Source organism: Denticeps clupeoides, chromosome 14, assembly GCF_900700375.1.
Source record: "Denticeps clupeoides chromosome 14, fDenClu1.1, whole genome shotgun sequence".
Classification (NCBI taxonomy): domain Eukaryota; kingdom Metazoa; phylum Chordata; class Actinopteri; order Clupeiformes; family Denticipitidae; genus Denticeps; species Denticeps clupeoides.
Genome location: NC_041720.1, coordinates 21,229,526 through 21,240,910, shown reverse-complemented (window position 1 = coordinate 21,240,910; position 11,385 = coordinate 21,229,526).

The following is an 11,385-nucleotide window of genomic DNA, read 5'->3' as shown; positions in this document are numbered from 1 at the left end:
CTGGGTCACATAACGAATCCACTCAATATTTCAACAAATCACATTTCCAGAGGGGTGGATACAGGGATTACGTTTGTTTAAAGCGCTGCGATTTATCCCATCAGCCCCGGCGGCTTTGTGGCTGTCGTGTATGAGGAACCGGTCAGGGCTGGGCAGGCCTTGTCATTTTAAATCGGACGCCGTGTCAATCGCAGACGATGGACCTTACGCAAGATTCCAAACCGCCGGGTTATGTAAGAACCCAGCGCCTTCCCAGCAATCCCACCACTTTCAAATAAGATCTGTTAATGTGTAATATGTTATTCCGTCTACTATATTTGTAATATTTCATCTCTATATTCATTGATTAATCCCATGGAGTAGGGACAAGCAGAGACATCTGAGTTTATACTTTCACATTCAGACCTTTAAACTGGTAAAAGTGAAGTTATTAAAACAAAAAGGTCTTTAGCTGAGATATAAATGTTGTGTCAAATATGGAAAAATATCCAGCTGGCCGTGGGGAATAAACTGGACAAATACTGGACCCCTGCACCTCCTCCCATCCCCTGCGTGACAGTGAGAACACATTTTCATATTTGTGTAATAAAGACCTCTCACCAGATGAGCTCATGCTGGTTTTACCAGCCATGGCCATTTCGGGTCTGACATGGAACTGAGACGGGCCACAGCCTGGGGGCGAGGGCTGGTGGTCTGCAAAAGGTTCCCATCAAGTTCATCCAAACTGTCCCTGTGCCAAGACCCATATCTCCACTGCTTTTCAGGTCCAGCACTTTGTTTACTCTTCCTGATCCCGCATTCCTTCCATCTGAAGGTTTCTTTCCCAAGAGATGGGGAAAGGAGAGGGGTTTTGGAAGAAAAGACCACCTCCCACTATAGCCCGGCATCCACTTCACAGGACATTCCTCCTCATTCATGCCCGCGCTGAGAATTAACTAGAGGTCAGGTCGTTACACTGCTCGCACTGCTACGTTTATCAGTGGCCTTATGTTGAGGCTGGGGACATAACTCTTTCAGTTACTCATTTCTTTCTGGTAACCTCTTAAGCTCCAAACCATCCTTCATTGCATGGCCACGTTTCTCCTACTCAGCATTTTCCCACCGATCACTTGAACAGCTGAAGACCAACAGCTGAGAACAAAGTCGTGCAAACTGAGAGCAAACGGCATGTGTCGTAACAACTGCAGGTGGAGGACGTGGGAAGTGCTGAACCGGCTGGAGATATGAGGCCTCCCAGCAGTAATTACGATAAAAACCAACCGTGTATCTACACCATCATACCAGCTTTTACACGTTAAACACCGATAGTGTATCTACACCGTCATACCAGCTTCTACACTTTAAACACCGACCTTGTATCTACACAATCATACCAGCTTCTACACTTTAAACACAAACCGTGTCTAAACCATCAAACCGGCTTTTACAATTTATACACCGACCGTGTATCTACACCATCATACAAGCTTTTACACTTTAAACACCGACCGTGTATCTACACCATCATACAAGCTTTTACACTTTAAACACCGACCGTGTATCTACATCATCATACCACCTTTTACACTATAAACATCGACCATGTCTACTCCATCATACCAGCTTTTACAGTTTAAACACCCACAGTATCTACACCATCATACAAGCTTTTACAGTTTAAACACCGACCGTGTATCTACACCATCATACCAGCTTCTAGACTTTCAACACCGACTGTGTATCTACACCATCATACCAGCTTCTGGACTTTCAACACCGACTGTTTATGTACACTATCATATCAGCTTTTACACTTTAAATACCGACCGTGTCTACATCATCATACCAGCATCTAGACTTTAAACACCAACAGTGTCTACACCATCATACCAGCTTTTACACTTTAAAAACCAACAGTGTCTACACCATCATACCAGCTTCTAGACTTTAAACTCCGACCGTGTAGCTACACCATTATACCAGCTTTTAAACTTTAAACACTGACCATGTCTACACCATACCAGCTTTTACACGTTAAACACCGACCGTGTCTACACCATCATACCAGTTTTTACACTTTAAACACCGACCGTGTCTGCACCATCATACTAGCTTCTAGACTTTAAACTCCGACCGTGTAGCTACACCATTATACCAGCTTTTAAACTTTAAACACTGACCATGTCTACACCACCATACCAGCTTTTACACGTTAAACACCGACCGTGTCTACACCATCATACCAGTTTTTACACTTTAAACACCGACCGTGTCTGCACCATCATATCAGCTTTTACACTTTAAACACCGAACGTGTCTACATCATCATACCAGCTTTTACACGTTAAACACCGACCGTGTCTACACCATCATACCAGTTTTTACACTTTAAACACTGACCGTGTCTACACCATCATACCAGCTTCTAGACTTTAAACTCCTACCGTGTATCTACACCATTATACCAGCTTTTACACTTTAAACACAAACCGTGTCTACTCCATCATACCAGCTTTAACAATTTATACACCGACCATGTCTACACCATCATACCAGCTTCTAGACTTTATACACCGACCATGTATCTACACCATCATACCAGCTTTTACACATTAAACACCAACCGTGTCTACACCATCATACCAGCTTCTAGACTTTATACACCGACCATGTCTACACCATCATACCAGCTTCTAGACTTTATACACCGTCCATGTATCTACACCATCATACCAGCTTTTACACTTTAAATACCGACAGTATCTACACCATCATACCAGCTTATATACATTAAACACTAACCGTGTCTACACCATCATACCAGCTTTTACATTTTTAACACCGACCATGTATCTACACCATCATACCAGCTTTTACACTTTAAACACCGACCGTGTCTACACCTTCATAAACACCGACCGTGTATCTACACCATACCAGCTTTTACATTTTAAACACCGACCGTGTCTACACCATCATACCAGCTTTTACACTTTAAACAACGACCATGTATCTACACCATCATACCAGCTTTTACACATTAAACACCGACTGTGTATCTACACCATCTTACCAGCTTTTACACTTTAAACAACGACCGTGTATCTACACCGTCATACCAGCTTTTACACATTAAACACCGACTGTGTGTCTACACCATCATACCAGCTTTTACACGTTAAACACTGACTATGTCTACACCATCATACCAGCTTTTACACTTTAAACACCGACCGTATCTACACCATCATACCCGCTTTTACACTTTAAACACCGACAGTGTATCTACACCATCATACCCGCTTTTACATTTTAAACACCGACAGTGTATCTACACCATCATACCCGCTTTTACACTTTAAACACCGACCGTGTCTACAGCATCATACCAGCTTTAAAACTTTAAACACCGACCATGTCTACACCATCTCACCAGCTTTTAGACTTTAAACACCGACCGTATCTACAACATCATACCAGCTTTTACACTTTAAACACAGTGTATCTCCACCATCTCACCAGCTTTTAATTTAAACACCAACCGTGTCTACACCATCATACAAGCTTTTACACTTTAAACACCGACCGTGTATCTACACCATCATACCAGCTTTTACTCAATAATCACCGACCGTGTATCTACACCATCATACCACCTTTTACACTATAAACACCGACCATGTCTACACCATCATACCAGCTTCTAGACTTTCAACACCGACTGTGTATGTACACTATCATATCAGCTTTAACACTTTAGACTCCGAACGTGTCTACACCATCATACCAGCTTTTACGCTTTAAAAACCAACCGTGTCTACACCATCATACCAGCGTCTAGACTTTATACACCGACCATGTATCTACACCATCATACCAGCTTTTACACATTAAACACCAACCGTGTCTACACCATCATACCAGCTTTTACACTTTAAATACTGACAGTATCTACACCATCATACCAGCTTATATACATTAAACACTAACCGTGTCTACACCATCATACCAGCTTTTACATTTTTAACACCGACCATGTATCTACACCATCATACCAGCATCTAGACCTTAAACACCGACCGTGTATCTACACAATCATACCAGCTTTTACACTTTAAACACCGACCGTGTCTACACCTTCATAAACACCGACCGTGTATCTACACCATACCAGCTTTTACACATTAAACACCGACTGTGTATCTACACCATCATACCAGCTTTTACACTTTAAACACCGACCGTGTCTACACCATCATAAACACCCACCGTATCTACACCATCATACCCGCTTTTACATTTTAAACACCGACAGTGTATCTACACCATCATACCCACTTTTACACTTTAAACACCGACCGTGTCTACACCATCTCACCAGCTTTTAGACTTTAAACACCCACCGTATCTACACCATCATACCCGCTTTTACATTTTAAACACCGACAGTGTATCTACACCATCATACCAGCTTTTACACTTTAAACACCGACAGTGTATCTCCACCATCTCACCAGCTTTTAATTCAAACACTGACCGTGTCTACACCATCATACAAGCTTTTACACTTTAAATACCGACCGTGTATCTACAGTCATACCAGCTTTTACACAATAAACACCGACCGTGTATCTAGACCATCATACCACCTTTTACACTATAAACACCGACCATGTCTACTCCATCATACCAGCTTTTACAGTTTAAACACCCACAGTATCTACACCATCATACCAGCTTCTGGACTTTCAACACCGACTGTTTATGTACACTATCATATCAGCTTTTACACTTTAAACACCGACCGTGTCTACACCATCATACCAGCTTTTACGCTTTTAAAAACCAACCGTGTCTACACCATCATACCAGCTTCTAGACTTTAAACTCCGACCGTGCATCTACACCATTATACCAGCTTTTACACTTTAAACACTGACGGTGTCTACACCGTCATACCAGCTTTTACACGTTAAACACCGACCGTGTCTACACCATCATACCAGCTTCTACACTTTAAACACTGACCATATCTACACCATCATACCAGCTGTTACACTTTAAACACCGATCGTAACTAAATCATCATTCCACCTTTTACACTTTAAACATCGCCTGTGTATCTACACCATCATACTGGCTTTTACACTTCAAACACGGACCGTATCTACACAATCATACCCGCTTTTAAACTTTACACACCAACCGTGTAACTACACCATCATACCAGTTTTTACACTTCAAACACCGACTGTGTCTACACCATCATACCAGCTTTTACACTATAAACACCGACCATGTATGTACACCATCATACCCGCTTTTACACTTTAAACACCGACCGGGTATCTACACCATCATACCCGCCTTTACACTTTAAACACCGACCGTGTATCTACAGTTATACCAGCTTTTACACAATAAACACCGACCGTGTCTACACCATCATTCAACCTTTTACACTTTAAACACTGACCATCTATCTACACCATCATACCAGCTTTTACCCTTTAAACACCGACCGTGTATCAAAGTCAAAGTCAGCTTTATTGTCAATTCTGGAATGTACAGGACATGCAGAGAATTGAAATTACGTTACTCTCAGACCCATAAAAAACACAATATACAATTTTAAAAACACCATATACAAATAAGGGCACATGGTGGAGAGTGCAAACCCATGTAGTGCAACAGAGGTAAGTTTAAAGTGACAAAGTGACAAGTGAGGTAGTTGGCAGACCAAAGCTGCACAGAGTGACTGGTGCATGGTCAGTTTGTGTGTGTAGGGTTCAGAAAGTTTGTGGAGCAGAAGAGGGGATTGAGGGGAGTGGGGGCAGAGCCGGGAGGGAGTTGAGTTTCCTGAAGGCCTGTTGGGTGAAGCTGTCCTTCAGTCTGCTGGTCCTGGCCTGGAGACTCCGCAGTCTCCTCCCTGATGGCAGCAGGCTGAAGAAGGTTTGCATTGGGTGGGTGGGATCAGCTGCTATGCCGAGGGCTTTCTTGGTGAGGCGTGTGCTTTAGAGGTGATATAATATAATCATAGTAGCGATGATTTTATGAATTTCTTTAATACGAAAATTGTCGCAAATAGAGAGAAGATTAAAAGGACAACAAATAGCTCCGCCGATATTTCCATGGAAATTAATCTTCTAATAGACCACCGATTAGAACGATTCAACCCTATTAAAGAGCATGAATTAATCAAATTAATCTCATCATCAAATCAATGTACCTGCGCTTTGGATCCGATTCCAACAAGGCTCCTTAAGCAAATAGCACCCAATGTTATAAATTCTATCCTCAAAATTGTTAACTCGTCGCTTAGCACCGGCCACGTACCAAGTTCGTTTAAGGTAGCAGTCATTAGACCCCTGACTAAAAAGCCGGATCTTGATCGCAGTCAGCTTTCAAATTATAGACCGATATCCAACCTTCCGTTCATATCAAAAATTTTAGAAAAAGTTGTAGCCCAGCAGCTGAGCACATACCTAGACTGTAACAATATCCACGAAGTATATCAATCAGGATTTAGACCTCATCATAGCACTGAGACAGCGCTGGTTAAAGTGGTTAATGACCTGCTGTTGGCCTCTGATCAGGGACGCATCTCGCTGCTTGTCCTGCTTGATCTGAGTGCAGCGTTTGACACTATTGATCACGCTATTCTCCTTGCCAGGTTAGAGAATGTTATCGGGATTAAGGGAACAGCCCTTGAATGGTTCAGATCATATTTGACCAACCGATATCAGTTTGTGGACATCAATGGTGTTTCGTCTTCACATAGTAAAGTAGAGTTTGGTGTTCCACAAGGTTCTGTCCTAGGTCTGTTATTTTTTTCTCTATACATGTTACCTTTAGGCGACGTCATCCGCAAACACGGTATTAGCTTTCATTGCTACGCTGACGACACACAGCTGTATCTGTCAGCAATGCCAGATCAGAGGCAGCAGCTGAACAAAATAGAGAATTGTCTGAAGGACATTAGACAGTGGATGCTCACCAACTTTCTCCTGTTAAACCCTGACAAGACAGAAGCGCTTGTACTTGGGCCTCAAGCAGCCAGGCATAAACTGGCTGACTACACAATAACCCTGGATAGCCTTTCTATCTCACCGAGTATTGAAGTGAAGGATCTAGGTGTCATCATTGATGCAGGTCTCTCATTCAGTTCGCACGTAGATAATGTCACTAGAATAGCATTCTTTCACCTTAGAAATATTGCGAAAATAAGAAATATAATTTCAATGCATGATGCAGAAAGGTTGGTCCATGCATTTATTACATCAAGGTTAGATTACTGCAATGCATTATTGTCTGGATGCTCTAGTAGGTGCATGAGTAAACTCCAGCTAGTACAGAATGCTGCAGCCAGAGTTCTAACCAGAACCAGGAAATTTGACCACATCACCCCAGTCTTACAATCACTGCACTGGTTACCCATCAAATTTAGGATTGACTACAAAATCCTACTTTTAACCTATAAAGCTCTAAATGGTCTCGCCCCACAGTACCTGAGAGAACTTTTGGTTCCTTACGAACCACCACGCCCCCTTCGATCAATGGGTGCGGGGTCACTACTGGTACCAAATGTGCAGAAGGTCACAGCTGGGAGCAGATCCTTCTCCTATAGAGCTCCGTAGTTGTGGAACAGCTTGCCTGTCAGTGTCCGGGACTCAGACACAGTCTCAGTGTTTAAATCCAATCTCCAAACCTATCTGTTTTCTCCGGCTTTTTGCTAAAGTCCTAGACCCTCATTTCACTTGATTTTGACGCAGTGTCAATTATAAAGTCCAGTTTATCACAGAGTCCCCCTGTTAGACACAGACAAAGTTAAATTCACCAGTTAGGCTGTCCTAGTTAGGGTACCGGGCCACTGTAGCACCAATATACCACTATAACCACAGATTTCAGTATCGGTCGTACAGTGCAACCGTCTGCCGCTGCTTCTGTTTGTTTTTCTCTGAGACACGGAATCAAGCTGGTATGATGGTGTAGATACATGGTCGGTGTTTGAAGTGTAAAAGCTGTAAAAGTGTCCATAATGATGTTACTGGTCCATTTGAAGATCCCTGAAGCTGTAGTTGTAACGGTGGTGGTGGCTGTGGTGACCCTCTGGTTTGTTTCATGTTTTGTCCTTGTAAAGCAGGACACCATCATACCAGCTTTAACACTTTAAACACCAACCATGTCTCCACCATCATTCCAGCTTTTACACTTTAAACACTAACCGTGTCTACACCATCATACCAGCTTTTACACTTTAAACACCGACCGTGTATCTACACCATCATACCAGCTTTTACACTTTAAACACCAACTGTGTATCTACACCATCATACCCACCTTTACACTTCAAACACCGACCATGTCTACACCATTATACCAGCTTTTACACTTTAAACACCGACTGTGTCTACACCATCATACCAGCTTTTGCACTTTAAACACAGACTGTGTCTACATCATAATACCAGCTTTTACACTTTAAACACCGACCGTGTATCTACACCATCATACCAGCTTTTAAACTTTAAACACTGAATGTGTATCTACACCATCATACCAGCTTTTACACTTTAAACACCGACCATGTCTACACCATCATACCAGCTTTTACACTTTAAACACCAACCGTGTCTACACTATCATTACAGCTTTTACACTTCAAACACCGACCATGTATCTACACCATCATACCAGCTTTTACACTTTAAACACCGACCGTATCTACACCATCTTACCAGCTTCTAGATATTAACCACCGACTGTGTAACTACTCCATCGTATCAGCTTTTACACTTTAAAAACTGACGGTGTCTACACCATCATACCAGCTTTTACACTTTAAACACGGACCGTATCTACACAATCATACCCGCTTTACACTTTAAACACCAACCGTGTATCTACACCATCATACCAGCTTTTACACTTTAAACACCGACTGTGTATCTACACCATCTAACCCACCTTTACACTTCAAACACCGACCGTGTCTACACCATCATACCAGCATTTACACGTTAAACACTGACCGTGTATCTACACCATCATACCAGCTTTTGCACTTTAAAAACGACCGTGTATCTACACCATCATACCAGCTTTTACACTTTAAACACCGACCATGTCTACCCTCTCATTCCAGCTTTTGCACTTTAAACACAGACCATGTATCTACATCGTCATACCAGCTTTTACACTTTAAACACTGAATGTGTATCTACACCATCATACCAGCTTTTACACTTTAAACACCAACTGTGTATCTACACCATCATACCCACCTTTACACTTCAAACACCGACCATGTCTACACCATTATACCAGCTTTTACACTTTAAACACCGACTGTGTCTACACCATCATACCAGCTTTTGCACTTTAAACACAGACTGTGTCTACATCATAATACCAGCTTTTACACTTTAAACACCGACCGTGTATCTACACCGTCATACCAGCTTTTACACTTTAAACACCAACCGTGTATCTACACCATCATACCAGCTTTTACACATTAAACACCGAACGTGTATCTACACCATCATACCAGCTTTTACACTTTAAACACTGAATGTGTATCTACACCATCATACCGGCTTTTACACTTTAAACACTGACCATGTCTAAACCATCTTTCCAGCTTTTACACTTTAAACACCGACCGTGTCTACACCATCATACCAGCTTTTAGACTTTAAACACCAACCGTGTCTACACTATCATAACAGCTTTTACATTTTAAACACCGACCATGTATCTACACCATCATACCAGCTTTTACACTTGAGACACCGACAGTGTCTACACCATCATTCAAGCTTTTACACTATAAACACCGACCAAGTATCTACACCATCATACCAGCTTTTACACTTTAAACACTGACCGTGTCTACACTCTCATTCCTTTTTTTTTCACTTTAAACACCGACCATGTAGCTACACCATCATACCCTCTTTTACACTTTAAACACCAACCGTGTATCTACACCATCATACCAGCTTTTACACATTAAACACCGACCGTGTATCTACACCATCATACCAGCTTTTAAACTTTAAACACTGAATGTGTATCTACACCATCATACCAGCTTTTACACTTTAAACACCGACCATGTCTACACCATCATACCAGCTTTTACACTTTAAACACCAACCGTGTCTACACTATCATTACAGCTTTTACACTTCAAACACCGACCATGTATCTACACCATCATACCAGCTTTTACACTTTAAACACTGAATGTGTATCTACACCATCATACCAGCTTTTACACTTTAAACACCAACTGTGTATCTACACCATCATACCCACCTTTACACTTCAAACACCGACCATGTCTACACCATTATACCAGCTTTTACACTTTAAACACCGACTGTGTCTACACCATCATACCAGCTTTTGCACTTTAAACACAGACTGTGTCTACATCATAATACCAGCTTTTACACTTTAAACACCGACCGTGTATCTACACCGTCATACCAGCTTTTACACTTTAAACACCAACCGTGTATCTACACCATCATACCAGCTTTTACACATTAAACACCGACCGTGTATCTACACCATCATACCAGCTTTTACACTTTAAACACTGAATGTGTATCTACACCATCATACCGGCTTTTACACTTTAAACACTGACCATGTCTAAACCATCTTTCCAGCTTTTACACTTTAAACACCGACCGTGTCTACACCATCATACCAGCTTTTAGACTTTAAACACCAACCGTGTCTACACTATCATAACAGCTTTTACATTTTAAACACCGACCATGTATCTACACCATCATACCAGCTTTTACACTTGAGACACCGACAGTGTCTACACCATCATTCAAGCTTTTACACTATAAACACCGACCAAGTATCTACACCATCATACCAGCTTTTACACTTTAAACACTGACCGTGTCTACACTCTCATTCCTTTTTTTTTCACTTTAAACACCGACCATGTAGCTACACAATCATACCCTCTTTTACACTTTAAACACCAACCGTGTATCTACACCATCATACCAGCTTTTACACATTAAACACCGACCGTGTATCTACACCATCATACCAGCTTTTACACTTTAAACACTGAATGTGTATCTACACCATCATACCAGCTTTTACACTTTAAACACCGACCATGTCTACACCATCATACCAGCTTTTACACTTTAAACACCAACCGTGTCTACACTATCATTACAGCTTTTACACTTCAAACACCGACCATGTATCTACACCATCATACCAGCTTTTACACTTTAAACACCGACCGTATCTACACCATCTTACCAGCTTCTAGATATTAACCACCGACTGTGTAACTACTCCATCGTATCAGCTTTTACACTTTAAACACTGACGGTGTCTACACCATCATACCAGCTT